Below are 15137 nucleotides of genomic sequence, written 5' to 3'. Positions count from 1 at the left end.
CTGCCATTTACACGTCCCCTGTGGCCTCTCCTAGTGTGTCTGTGACGCCCCCTCCCAAAGTACACAAACGCCGGCAATCACTCACCCAACATCCATCCACCTCATGACAGCCTCCAGTACCTGCACCTGCACCCAAAACACCTAAAGTGATACCTCCTACAACCACCTCCTCTTCCTCCACTCCCAGACCTCCTCCAGCTACCCAGCCCAGTGTTCGTCAGAAACTGTCCCTATGTCAAATTGACCTTTTTGCCCCCCCCTCCAATTCATCAGTCCCGTCGTAGCGCCTCAGCCAAAAAGCCTCCAATACCAGTGGTGCGTGTTCAAGGTTTGTGGAGTGCACCGGCCACCAGGGCAGGCAGTAGGACCCGGAGCCAAGGCACTGGCAGCCCACCCCCTGTAAAGGCTCTAAAATTGGAGAGTGGACGACGGGACCGTGTTAAGACTCCTGGTGGGACAACAAGTGACATGGGTTCGAAGGGGATTGGTGAGTCAGCTGTAACTCCAACAAAGGTGGGGAAGGTCCAGAGGAAGTCTGCCCAGCCTGTTGTGAGTGTCACGGCGGAGAAGTGCGCCATCATTTCCGGCGGTCTAGACACAACCGCCAGCACCGTTGTCACTGGTCCAGAGTCACAGCCCAGGAGGGCCCAAGTATCGTCACTGGTCAGGAGACCACCGGCACCACCGGAGTCAGAGCCCAGGAGGGCCCAAGTATCGTCACTGGTCCATAGACCACTGCCAGAGTCAGAGCCCAGGAGGGCCCAAGTATCGTCACTGGTCAGGAGACCCCCGCCACCGCTGGAGTCACAGCCCCGGAGAGCCCAAGTATCGTCACTGGTCAGGGGACCACCGCCACCGCCCGAGTCACAGCCCAGGAGGGCCGAAGTATCGTCACTGGTCAGGAGACCACCGCCACCGCCGGAGTCACAGCCCAGGAGGGCCCAAGTATCGTCACTGGTCAGGAGACCCCCGCCACCGCCGGAGTCACAGCCCAGGAGGGCCCAAGTATCGTCACTGGTCAGGAGACCCCCGCCACCGCCGGAGTCACAGCCCAGGAGGGCCCAAGTATCGTCACTGGTCAGGAGACCCCCGGCCACCGCCGGAGTCACAGCCCAGGAGGGCCCAAGTATCGTCACTGGTCCAGAAACCACCGCTGGAGTCACAGCCCAGGAGGGGCCCGGATGCCACAGCCCCGCTGGGCAAAGATGGAACGTCATGCCACCCACCAATGCTCATTGTAGAGAACGTCATGCCACCCACCAATGCCCATTGGAGAGAACGTCATGCCACACACCAATGCCCAGTGTAGAGATCGTCATGCCACACACCAATGTCCGTATCAGAACCGCCATGGCAAAGCACCGCTGAACAGTCCATAGACCGCCATGGCAAAGCACCGCTGAACAGGGCAAAGACCGCCATGGCAAACCACCGCTGAACAGTCCTGAACTGCCGTGGCAAAGCACCGCTGAACAGTCCTGAACCGCCATGGCAAAGCACCGCTGAACAGGGCAAAGACCGCCATGGCAAAGCACCGCTGAACAGGGCAAAGACCGCCATGGCAAAGCACCGCTGAACAGTCCTGAACCGCCATGGCAAAGCACCGCTGAACAGGGCAAAGACCGCCATGGCAAAGCACCACTGAACAGGGCATGCACCGTGTAGGAATGAAAAGGCCGCAACATCAGGCATCCTTCTCTCATGTGCAGCTGGGACAGTGACCGAACATAAACTTACACGGGGAGACTCATCCAGTCTGGGCACCAGTCCCCCCCAGTACCAGTAGAGAACTTCATCTACTTGAGAGACTGTGGCTTTGCACTCCCAAGGATGGCACAGTGGGCAAGCCACCCACTGTAGAGACTTGAGAGACTGTGGCCTTGCACTCCCCAGGATGGCACAGTGGGCAAACCACCCACTGTAGAGACTTGAGAGACTGTGGCTTTGCACTCCCCAGGATGGCACAGTGGGCAACCCACCCACTGTAGAGACTTGAGAGACTGTGGCTTTGCACTCCCCAGGATGGCACAGTGGGCAAGCCACCCACTGTAGAGACTTGAGAGACTGTGGCTTTGCACTCCCCAGGATACATCAATGGGCATGGAGCCCCGTCGTGGATCTGGCTTCGCATTCATCTGGCTGAGGTGCCCCCCCTTCCATTCCCCCTGAGGTGCCTGTAGTGTTTCTATCTGATGCCCCGGCAGTGTTCTCTCCGATTTTGGTCAGGTATAGTTTGTGGGCCTCGCCCATGCATTTTTGGACTGTTGGTGCACGGACATTGTTGTGTACATATCTGCACTACTTCTCGGATTGTATGTGTAAATAAGAGTGATTTTGAGATATATATATCTGTATGTTTTTGTATGACATGTATATTAGCACATTACAATGTTTGCCCAAATTTCGCATTGTCTTTTCATTCTTCCGGGGGGATTGTGGGTTGTTACTGTGATTTTTGTGAATGCATTGGTGTGTATGTTGTAATATGCGAGGGTGGGGGTGTTTGTTGGGTGTCCCCCTAACTTTTGCCTCCCCCCACCCCCGTGTCGTAGGTGCAGTACTCACTGGTGTCTTCGGCGCCTACGTAGCTGTTGGTCGTAGAGAAGCAGAAAGACAAGGGCAGGTAGGATTTGTAATTCGGCCTCCATGGTGTCCTCCTTCCTCGTGGAGTATGTTGAGGTGAGCGGTTTCCCATAGCAAAAGCTGTTTCCGCCGTGTTTTTATCCACGGTGAATCCGCCCCGGAAAAGGTGTCGGATTGGCGGGTTGTAATAGTGTGGGCGGTACATTGTCTCCCCCCTGTCTGTTGGCGGTGTCCGCCGCGCTGCTTGTCTGTACCGCTGTGGCGGGCGGTGTGGTAAAGTGGCTGTCTTTGTTGGCGGTTACCGCCAGGGTCATAATTCCATTTTTTTGTCCGCCGCCCTGTTTGCGGTATTTCCGCAGCTTTAACACCGTCCGCCAGGGTTGTAATGACCACCTATATGTAGAGTCCACTCGCCCTATACCATGGGTTTACACGTATACACATTTTGGGCCTGATTTAGATATTAGCTGGCGGGTTACTCTGTCACAACAGTGACAGATATCCCATCTGCCACAATCGAAATCCTAATATGCTCGATGGATTTAGATTTTGGCGGATGGGATAGCCGTCACTGGAGTAACCCGTCCGCCAATGTCTAATAGTACAGGCAAATAAAAGCAAGCAAACAATTAATAATGCAGCAAGCACAGCTAACCTTTACATTCATTCTTTTTTGGTTCAATCATGCTTACGCTTTCAGTCAATTGAGCTGACCCATGCCCCATCCCCTTCGACAAACCTCTTCCTTACCTATGGCACCTGGGGTCGTTGTGTGGAGTCCAGTCCAGCACTCTCCTGTCTTCTGTCTCTAGAGTCAATTGCCCACTGACAATACACTATTGGTTAAAATAAACACAAACATCAGGAAGCTCAACAGTCTAGCATACATTAAATGCAAAAATAGCAAGCAGCACAGCAAATAATCAGAAGACAATATTCATTTCAACCAACCAGAGCTCGCAAGAAAAAAGGCCAGTTGAAGCTTGTAATACACAAGTGCGTGCATTTTGTTACTGATTTTATACACTTTTCTCTCAATACAAGTCTATGGAGCATAAAAACATGGTAAAACATGTTACTTCAGCGACACTCACCTACTGAACAGGTGGCAGGATCTCTTCACAGAGAAAATGCATATTATTATTCTTAAAACTAAGATGAAAATAAATGAACATACTGCTGATTTAATTAATTTCCTAAAATCACACTTCTGATTGCCAGTATTGAAAGCACGGCTATATTTTGCTATAAGATGAAGTAAATGCGAAAATGCACTACTTCAAATAAAAGGGCTTCCACCCTTACTACAGTCTTGAAACTTATCAGACACATTGAGGCTAAAGGGCACTTCAGATTAAAAAAAGGGGATCACAAGATATATCAGTGCGTGTGGTGATACACATGCAGGAGGATATTAACATTAAAGCCATGGGAATGTATTATTATGTTTTCACACACTGTCAGGGTACGAAGGCCCACCCAACAAAATATCCATAAAATTAATTCTTTGAAGCCTGCCCAATACCATTTTCAAAGGCAATATGTCAAATGCTACTGAATGGATGCAACACACACAAAAAGCATTTACTTTAATGCCAGGTTTAGTCTAAATCCGTTCAGCGGTTCTTGCTGTAGTACAAACAGAAATGTATAATGATGCTAAAATGGGAAACACCTCTTTTTGAACCCCTCCTTAAATATTCCTGTACTGGACTAATGTGCACGGAACATGTCGTGCTAAAGTTTTGGGTAGGTTCCTCGTACTTTCCAAAATGTTAGATAGCTTTAATGGATAGTGCCATTGAGGCAAAAACAATGTTTGCTTTGAAGTGTAGTTACCATTGAGCACTGACGGGAAATAGAATGTATGGGTTTGAGTGTCATTGATGAATACGTGCTTTGATGATGGGGGTTCTTAAAGGACAGTGGATTTATGAGATTCTGTGGCTATAGAGGTTACTGAACAGTTTAAGTATTGCCGTACACATTGCTGCATTAGCAACCACATAATTTGCAGACTACAGTAAAAAAAAGTGTTTCTGGATCACAGTACTGCAAGAGAATGTGCTACATAATTTGCCTTTTTTTCTGCATAATGCAACCCTCACGATCCCACCCACAACTTGTGGTCATTATCAAATCGTACTAAAATGGGGTGCTACAAACAGAGACCACTCCTGCTACACAAAAGGTGTAAACATTGGGAATTACATCAGTAATAACCAAATATAATATTGTATAATAAGCTGGAGCACTTCAAGTAGGCAAATCACACAAAAATGTTACAAAAAGTATTGCAAATGTATTACAATGCAACTCATGTTAATTCATTATTGATTGTATACACGCAGCTCAGTTTAAAATATAGAGATCAACAGTGACATTGCAAACACAACACAAGGGGAAACCATCAACAGATACCAGAATATAAATATGGTTCAGACAGCTGATGCAAAATACACAGAAAAGAAATTGGTCCTTTCCCATGTGGTGTCTGATCTAAATGCACAGGCAACACTTGTGTTGTCTAATGGGCTTCCTCTGGGCTGCTTTTAGTACACAATATGAAAATAGTACTAGGACTGGCAATAAAGCAATCCAAGTGAATCATATGCACACATAAGTCATTTATAAGGATGTCCACCTTTAAATTGCTGAAATGTTGTAAAAAGAAAAGTATGACCACTTCCAATATTCGAATGCTGCACCGCCAGCCACCAGCGCTTTTACAGCACTGCCACGGATGTCAGGATCAACCACCGCACATTTCACAAATCAATCAATAGTGTATTGATTTGGGATTCATGTGGTTGTTGATCCTGACATCCGCGGCAGTACTGTGATAGCACTGTGATGACTTATGTGTGCATAAGTTGCAGTTGGATTACTTTATTGACAGCCGTAGTACGATGTTCATATTGCGCAACTTTGCCACATCATATGGTGCTCAAAGCCACACAGTCCCCCTAGCCCTGACAATGTTGATATGAAGATGAAACCTCTAAGCCAAAGGGATCCATGAACTATTTATGTATAAATGGTAAAGTATGGTCAGTAAAATCACATTGAAGTGTCCTTTTGAGTATAGTTGTTTCCCTATGTAAAATGGCATTACATGCAATCTATGAGGCAGGAAATGTGTATTTTTTCTTGTCACTTTAGCTGTACTGTGGTAATAAGTTCAAGTTTGGTGTTTGCACTGTAGTAATTAACGTCTGAATGCATGTTTATTAGTGCCGTTGGTCTAAATAACACATATTGTTGGGCTAAATTAATTTCCCATGCCAGGACATAAACATATTTCCTTCTAATAGTCACAAAGACTATCTGATGGGATTGTACTATACTGCACAACTGTAATCTCCTGCACACTATCTTTGGTTCAGAACTTTTGTTAAAACAAGTACATAGGAAATAATGATATGCCATAAACAATATATGCAGATGCACAGGGAATATGTAGTATATTACTAGTGTTGAGGGAGGGAGGGGACATAACTTTATTAACCTTTGCTTCTTGTGAGTTGGGACCGTTACCACAATGAAAAGGGTAATATATAGTTTTTTTACACTCTGTGCATCTGCATAAATACTATACGTATATGAAACCATTCCAGTGAAAATAAATGTGACCAAATAGCACATGGTGTTTATATATTTACAGCACCGTATTAATAAACACATATTCAGGGTGAAGGTCACAGCCCATGTTTTTATCCACAATTCATGTAAGCTGTTACCTGCCTAAACTCCTTGTTTACCACTTTTTCCTCTCACGTCTCTTCACAATGCCATCCTCATGTCGACATTCCTGAGTTGTGTCAATAGCAGGTGGCTGTAGCTGGCCTGACATTTGAAGTGGACATGGATTGATCCAGGTATTGTGTTACTTATTTTTGGGATGTATGTGTCTCATGCCCAGGCCGTCAGGACAGTGGCATGGCAGATTTCTGTGCTACATAATAGACCTGTTTGGATGGCATGTGGGTCCAATGGTGTCATATGTTTGATCATGTGTCTTTGACACATGTCAACCTGTGCAATCCATTCACTCAACCTTCACGTTGTACTGTATTGACAATGATCCTGTTTGACTTGTATGTAGCTGTCATTGTGTTCCCTCATTGCAGGCCACTGTGCATCTGTGTCAACACTGACATCGGTGAGTGACATGCCTACAGATGTCTGACCATTGTAAGTGGAAGGTTCTCTGACTAGGGACTGTCTTACTGTCCTCTGCCTTTATTATGTGGTGTGTTGATTTGGCAGACATGGTATAAGTATGTGATAAAGGTTAAGCTGATGACAATTTCCACCAATCTGTTAGGCTATTCGGAGTGACACAGTCTGACATGTCCCTAACTTCAGTGGTCAGTGGGATGTTACTTACTGACAGCTAGGCAGAAGCAAGAAATGTTTAGTCATACTTGACTATGACACTCCTGACATTGGTGAGCCTATCTGCTTCACAGTGTAATAAACAGAGATTGGTGATTGTCCACTTGTATCATTGTAATAGTAGTGATCCCCAGCATGACAATACCTGTGACATGTCCCTCCTCACATTTCTTTCTTATGAGTTAATCATGAGCACGAAATGTACACCAGATTATAATTCTCACATAGGTGAAAAATGACTATCATACATACTGTATTAGTTGTGTTTATATTCATGTGCACAGGAGAATATGATGAATGTGAGCAAATACATTATGTTCAAACAGTGAAGGGATCAGGTGGATGTTATCATTTGGGTAGCAGCCACCACATTTAAAGTCCTTAGTTCAGTGTCCTACTATCCTGGGAAATAGGAAAGTTGGCATGGAAATGTCAACAGGGTGCATCTGAGGCCCAGAAAAGGGATTCAATCAGTTGGGGGTTACTTCCTGGCAGTAGTTGTCTTCCCATCTGTACCTCTTGGTTGTTTGGGTGGATGTCCACGCTTGCGTAGAAGGTCTTCAGCTACAGAGGCAGGGGTGTCTGAGGCATGTCCTTCCCCTGGCAGGGCCCCATTCCACTGACTGCCACAGATATTTAAGGGGCTGGTGTAACTTGGCCAATGGAAGGGGTCTGGTGTTGTGGACGTTCCCTGCTCAGGGTGGTGTTGATGTCTCTCAGCACCCCTGTTAGGGAGACCATGTGGGCATTGTGGGCCTCCTACTGAAGCATGACTATCTGGTGGTTGTCCTTCGCAGCTTCTTGATCTCCCCCATCATGGCTAGTACCTGGCCCATCACACCTTGGGATTGTTGGTAAGCTCCCAAGACCTGTGAGATGGTGTCCTGGCCAGAACTATCCCTAGCAGCCTCATGCCACTGGCCCACAGCATGCGTCCCATGCCCCCTACCACCACGTGCCTGCGTCCTTGGCACAGATTGCCCACTGGTGCCAGGTCTATCTTAGTCAGGGTTTCCAAGTTGTGACTCCGATACCTTGACTAGGGGGCACATGATGGTTGTTACTGTCCTTGGGACACAGATTTGGGGGCGCCCGGTTGCCTGGGATGTAGATGCAACGGCTGGGAGAAATGGATGTGAGCAGGGTGAGACTGACAGTTGTCATCTGACCAGGTTGCCCAGATGGAGCAGAGCCGTCCACACATCAGGGAGTGATCTTCTCACCAAGGGCTTCATCCAGGGGGGAAGTGGCTGTCTCAGGCGTGTTTTCCATGTTCTCAGTGGCAGGTAGACATGTTGAAGATGTGAAACAGACAGTTATAGGTTGTAATGTGACATGTAGCACCAATTTTACCAGGTAGGTATGCTTTGGGCCAGATACAGACTGACTTTGCTTGATCCCCTTCTGTAACAGTGACACCTGCTTTCAGCTGGTGCCTGGATGACATGGACCACACCTTCCCCCTGAGGTCGTTCCAACTCTTCCCAGATATCGTCCCTTGTGCGCAGATAGCTGCCTACAGAATTCACCCTGTCGAATATTCTTTGCCACTTTTCCATTTTCCTTGCAATTGTAGTCTGCTGGACTTGGGTTCCAAATAAGCTTGTCTCTACTCTGATAATTCATCCACCATGACTTAACTCGTCGTTTGTGAAATGGAGATGTTTTTGTGGCGACATGGTGGTGTTAGTCAACACAAAAATAGGATGCTGAGGTGTAGGTGCTGTGTGGTGAGGGGCTGAAGGTTAGTAGATGATGTGTAGAGATGTTATTTTGTGTGGTGGGTGTGTTGTGCGGTTGTGGGATATGTGCTATGTGAAAGTTGGAGGGGGGGCCTAATCTATAGTACTGTGACTCTGATTTTGGGCTCTGGCTTCTATGTGTGACGTTGTTGATGAAAAGTATTGTGGTGTGGGAAGGGGTGTATTTTATAGTACAGTTTGTAGGTGGGTCAGCTGTGTGGATTTTGTGTATTACTGTGGTGACTGCCGATGACTGCGATTCGCGTCGCCATTGGAAAACCGCCATCGAAGAACCGCCATTGTGATTTGTGAGTCGTAATAGGTTTGGTGGTTGGTTATGGTCTGGTGTACTGGTGGTTGGTCCAGAGTCCTGGCGGTATTGGGATATTGGCAGTTTTTTGGCAGTCCTGGCTGTGTAGCTCATAATACGGCAGACTGTATGACTCCCATCACGGTGGTCTTTTGGCAGCCGCCATTGCAGCGGTCTGGCAGTCAGACCACCAAACCCGTAATCAGTTTTTATTTATTTTGAAAGACGAAAACCTTCCCTCCGATACATCCCTCCCTCAGAATAGGATCACTCATAAAGGGAAGTACCATCAAAAACTCTTCTTATTTTCTCTAATTGTGGGAGAGTTCCCCGTAACATTTGGGCACAGAGGAAGGCTAACCACGTTAGTGAAATGCTGTGGTGATCTAGGCTACATTGTGTACTGGGAATGGAGACCTCAAATGTGTTTCTGCTTCCTACTAATAAATTCAAATGGGATGATTAGGTCGACCAGGGTCACGCGAGTCCCAAAGGATGACAAAGTCCAAACAATGAAGGTGTATTCAAAATTAAGAATCATTACAGAAAGCGAAAAGGCAATCTGTTAGTCAGGTAAAGCAAAAATTCATAACAAGCATAAAGTCAACCACTAGAAACATTCTAACTATAGAGTCCTTTCGAAATCCGTCATAAGGGTATAGGCATAGGGAAAGGCTCTGGTACATATCCCAAAAGTAGCACATTTTATAGATCACAGGTGTAGAAAATCATGCCCTCCACATAATGTGAGGTGGTAACACAGAGATGAACTAATAAGGTTACATGACATAAACCAATCGATATCTCAAACATTGGGTTACATCCAACAGGCTGACTGTAGAAACCTCCCTAAAAATGTTAAACAAGCATCTCATTTAACCTAAATACAAGGGGAAATTAACCTACATACAAGGAGAAATTACATTGCACTACTAAACAATGAACTATTAAACAATGAATAGGAGCACAGTTGAATATGCAGGCAGCATCAGCCTTGAACAATTGCAACAATACGAAAAGTCTCCAGCAGGCTTCCTCCAAAGCACATTAACTGATACAGTAGAAATAAACAACACATTTTCGACTATTTTATGAAAAAGGAAAACACAGAAAGAGAGCGAAATCATGCATGAAATGCAACTTTTAAAAGACATGTTTCTTTAGCTGGGCAACCAGACAAAAGGTCCCATAAAATAGTTTTATGGACTACTTGCATTAACTTAAACACATCAAAATGAATATTGATCTTTGTTATTAAATCTACTCTAATATCTACAGTGTTCACTCACCATGACTCCCTGATAGCTGTGGAAGTCCATGCCTGCTCAACGTTGAAGTCATTAGTGGAGAACAGCAAGCTTATGTGTAGGTCTTTTCAATTTTTTTTTCCTTTACAGAATTGTGGAAGCAAAGCCTACGCTCTAGGAGGCAGACTACACTTGAAGGTTACATGTTGCATTTTTTGGCATTTTCATTTGTAGGGTGCACCCACTTTAGAATCTTTTTCATCTCTCCAACATGCCAAATTGAACTTTGGTGGCGGTGTCACCCATGAGATCTTCTTGAGCCTGCAGGCTATGCTCCTATTTATTCTTTGCCTAACCAGTGCAGCACTCATTCTGGAGGGAAATGCACTGATCTCACGTTTCTTTGGAGGAGAGACAGCAGTTTTACCTCTCTTTTCTAGAGAAAGTTTTGCTATTGGGTACTGTAATGTACATGACAGTTTTCCTTTGTCAGCCTTCTAATGTTGACACTATGACGGTTCTTCCTAATATATACCTTCCACATGGCAGGATTCTGGATAAGTGACATTCTACCACTGTTTTTTTAACCCCATTTTTCTTAGTTCCAGAAATTTCCTAAGTATGCACATGACCCTCAGTTTTCCCAAATAGTATTGTAGTTATGGTCTTTGTGTGTTTTTCACCTTCCGGTTGAATTTAATGTCATGTCCATTAAGTATCAGGATGATTAGGGGCTTATTCAAAATGATTCACACCACTCTCTTTGTATTGGATCAGCGCATGTCTTTGATTTTAAAATGTTGCCATGCCTCAACACACAAGGGCGTAAAAAATCTGTCGAAGAATGAACATGCATTTGTGCTTTTCATGCCTCCGGAAATTAGAGCATGGAGCTTAGGCTCATGATTCTATCAATATATCCACCCATTAAATGTTCCTTGTCTATAATATGATGTACAAGTACTGACTGATCCTGTTACAACTGGTAGGATCCATTTGAATTGGCCACTGGAGATGATGTTTTAGTGGATCAATGTACTGCTGAATCACTAAGTGCTGTGTGGTATTAATTGATAGTCCAACTGTATGTTGTAAACATGCAACAATACTCTATCTTTATTGTGTGAAACCTAGGTACATACACAAGTTGAAGCCACCAGAAACAGGGTAATAATAGAAGATTTGGTGTCTGTTAGTAATATCCTCCAGAATGTCCCTGAAAGATGACATATAAAGATGTGGGTAAAGTGAGGAAAGCATTATTAAACGTATTTATGTTATAGGAGCCTATAAATCACTATGCTTCACAGGAAATGGTGTCCTGGGGCTGAGACTATAGATGTCAGAAGAGGTAAGAAATGACTAGGGCATGATTTATAACTTGGCGGATGGGATACTACGTCACAATGGTGACGGATATTCTATCCGCCGAAATTAACATTTTATTTTGGTGGTCATCCAATTTTTAGAAATTGAGATGACAATTTGCATGCCATCAAAGTAGGACAAGATATTGAGGCCGAACAAGCTAACTAAGTTAGCTAAGGAGTTTATCTAAATATGAAATAATATAGGATTCAGAAAGGATCCTGAGGTGAACCATTTGTATGAGGCAAGGAAGATAGCCTTTGATCTTTTTTTAATAAGAAAGAGAACAGACATTTCAACGCCTAATGGACACACCCTACTGCTCCAGTTTACAATAAGATTTCATAGCATGAAGTCCATCAGTGAACCACGGTACTGAGGGTAGCCTGCAATGACTAGTAAATCTATACACAGGAGCGTTAGAATTAACTGCGGATTTAATCCAATTACCATAGAAGCAGCAGGATGGATTTTTTTCATAACTTCACGGAAGAGGCAGCAGGAGTAGGTCCAAGTGTCTCTAGATTAAGCCCCATATTTATACTCTGTTTTGCGCTGAATTAGAATAATTTATTTTACGCTAACTCAGAGAAAACTTAACTCCATATTTATATTTTGAAACTAGACCCGTCTAGCGCCAAAATAGTGGAGTTAAAGTCATTTTTTGGATGTGTGAAACCACCTTGCGTCAATGAGATGCAAGGTAGGCGTTCCCGTCCAAAAAATGACTCTATGTGCCTAGCTCCTTAATTATCCTCATGTGCAAAAATGGTGCACAGGAGGGAGGAGGCCTAAATAATGGCCCTAAGCCTGCTTAGCACCATTATTTAACGCTTGGGTCTGGGCAGGCGTTAGGGGACTGTGGACCCATTTCCATGGTCGAACACCATGGAAAGAGCCCACCGGTGCCCGCCCCAAGCCTCAGGAAAACCCACACCAGAGGGACACCAGAGGATGGGGGACCCCATGCCAGGTAAGTAGAGTAAGTATAGGTAAGTATTTAAAAAAATGTTTTAAAGTGCCTTTTGGGGGCCCTGAATTGGGCCCCCCTACATGGCACTGGGTGCAATGGCCATGCCCAAGGGACCCTTGTCCCCTGTGCTGGCCATTGGGGTGCTGGGCATGACTCCTGTCCTTTCTAAGACAGGAGTCATGTGGTACGGATGGTTTTGTATAAAAAAAAATGCTAGGCTGGTTAGAGGCATTTCTTTTGCCTCTAACCAGCCAAACGTCATTTTTTGGTGCAAAACCCCCTTCCCCCATAACGCCACCCTGTAATTTTCCCAGACGTTAGCCCACCCTTTGCGCTGGCTTGCGGGATTCCATAAATTTGGCACCCAGCTGGTGCTTTGGAATGACGCAAGCTGGTGCTATAAATTTTGACGCAAAACTGTGTTTGCGCAGTTTTGCGTCAAAACGTATAAATATGGGCCTTAGTTTGGCCACTCGTGTGGCATTTGAGAGTGGTCAGAGGCACCCGCTGGAAATTATGTTGGGGTATACTGAAGGGAACTGCATAGTAATTTGTCCAAGTTAATGGGAGGGGCGTGTCTGCCTCTAAGGGGCATATTTATACCCTGTTTGCGCAGGATTTGCATCATTTGTTTTACTTGACTCTGGCGCAAACTTAACTCCATATTTATATTTTGACGCTAGACATGTCTAGCGCCAAAATATTGGAGTTAAAGTCATTTTTTGCCTGCGGAAAACTACCTTGCATCAATGAGATGCAAGGTAGACGTTCCCGGGCAAAAAATGACTCAAAGGCCCTAGAGCCTTATTAATCCTCCCGGGCAAAAATCACGCACAGGAGGAGGAGGGCCTTAAATAATGGAGCTAAGCCTGCTTAGCACCATTATTTAACGCCTGGGTCAGGGCAGGCGTTAGGGGACCTGAAGGCCTTTTTCCATGGTCAGAGACCATGGAAACAGTCCACAGGTGCCCTTCCCTGCCCCACGGGACACCCCCACCCACCCGCACTCAGACCTGGAGGACACCTAAGGATGGAGGACCCATCCCAGGTAAGTCCTATTAATTTTTTTTTTTTTTTTTAAGTGTCATAGGGTGGCCTAACTTGGCCCCACATACATGGCACTGTGCCCAATGGCCATGCCCAGGGGACTTAAGTCCGCTAACTGGGCCTTAGCGCCGGCTAGCGTCATAGCTTAAATATAACTCCCAGCTTGCATCCAGGAATGGCGCTAGCCGGCAGTATACTTTTTGACGCAAACCTGCGCTAACGCAGTTTTGCATCAAAAAGTATAAATCAGGGCCTAAGTTGGCAAACTAGGTTGAATATGTGACCTGCAATATGAGTGGACTGTCTAGTAAAGAGAGGCAAAATGTAGCCCAATCTAGACAACAATAGATGTGCAAAGTTTATGTGCATCATTAAGGTAGTTAGGATCACCTAGAAGTATAAGGTTAGAAGCATTCATCACAAAAGAAATTACAGATCTACTATAACGCCCTGAAGGTTCACTTAATGATAGACGTTTTGTTAATAGGAGACCGGTCAGGGGAGTTATTTTGTGATTTAAAAATCATAAAAAGTCAGCGTCATGTAGAGAAGGGGTTGCAACAACGTTGCATAAGAAGTTAGACCGACAAATCACTGGAGTGAAGTTGTATCATAGAGAAACCATGGTTATGGATGGTGTAATATTAGGAATGGCAGCAGGTTGAAGTCACATTTCATAGAGAAACAGAGCATCTGGGATACACATTTGTTAAAACAATCCCAGGTGACAAGACGGTGTGGACCTGATATTTATAGAAAACAACTCTAAGTAAGCTTGGGATCAGTGATACTGATGAAGAATTGAATTAGCAGATGATTAAACTGTGCATGAGGAGAATTACAGGAGGTATATATTAACATTGATAGCAAGCGCATAAACCTAAAGGAGACCTCATATTATATAAGAGCAAGTCTTACAGGTACGGTTGAGTGCACAAATGTCTTGTGCAGAGTACGTTAGGTGTTCAGCAGGGTACTTGGAGAAAGAAACCGGGTCTCTGGCACAAGGTGCAGGCTTAGCACGGGCAGGGATGGACAAGCACAGACGAGCCTTTCACGCCAGTGGTGTGGATGAGCCCATTAAATAAGGCACCATCGCAACGAAGAGGCATGTTTCCAAGTGCCAATTAAAGCTCTTGAATAAGGAGCAAGTAAAACCAGGTAGGCTAACCACAAGAACGAGCTGGAGCTTAGGTGCGCCTCTAGAGCCCAGGGAGCTCCACTTTGAGTACTAGCACTAGGAAATAAGAACAAACTAAAATTAAGGTGAGAAATAAGAGCAAATCACATACAGTTATTAAAACAACATTCAATGGCCTGCAATCAGGGGTGGAAGTTTAATCTTTTACACTGTTCTCTGGGTCATTGAGGTCACTCGATACGTACAGGTGGTTCTCTTGACCTGTATAGTACTACATGCCCTGATGGGGTGTGTTGTTCTATGAATATTACACCATTACCCAAGCCAG

The sequence above is a fragment of the Pleurodeles waltl genome, chromosome 1_2 (assembly GCF_031143425.1).
Source record: "Pleurodeles waltl isolate 20211129_DDA chromosome 1_2, aPleWal1.hap1.20221129, whole genome shotgun sequence".
Lineage (NCBI taxonomy): Eukaryota > Metazoa > Chordata > Amphibia > Caudata > Salamandridae > Pleurodeles > Pleurodeles waltl.
The sequence above is the reverse complement of the archived record's forward strand: the minus strand, read 5'-3'. Positions refer to the sequence as shown.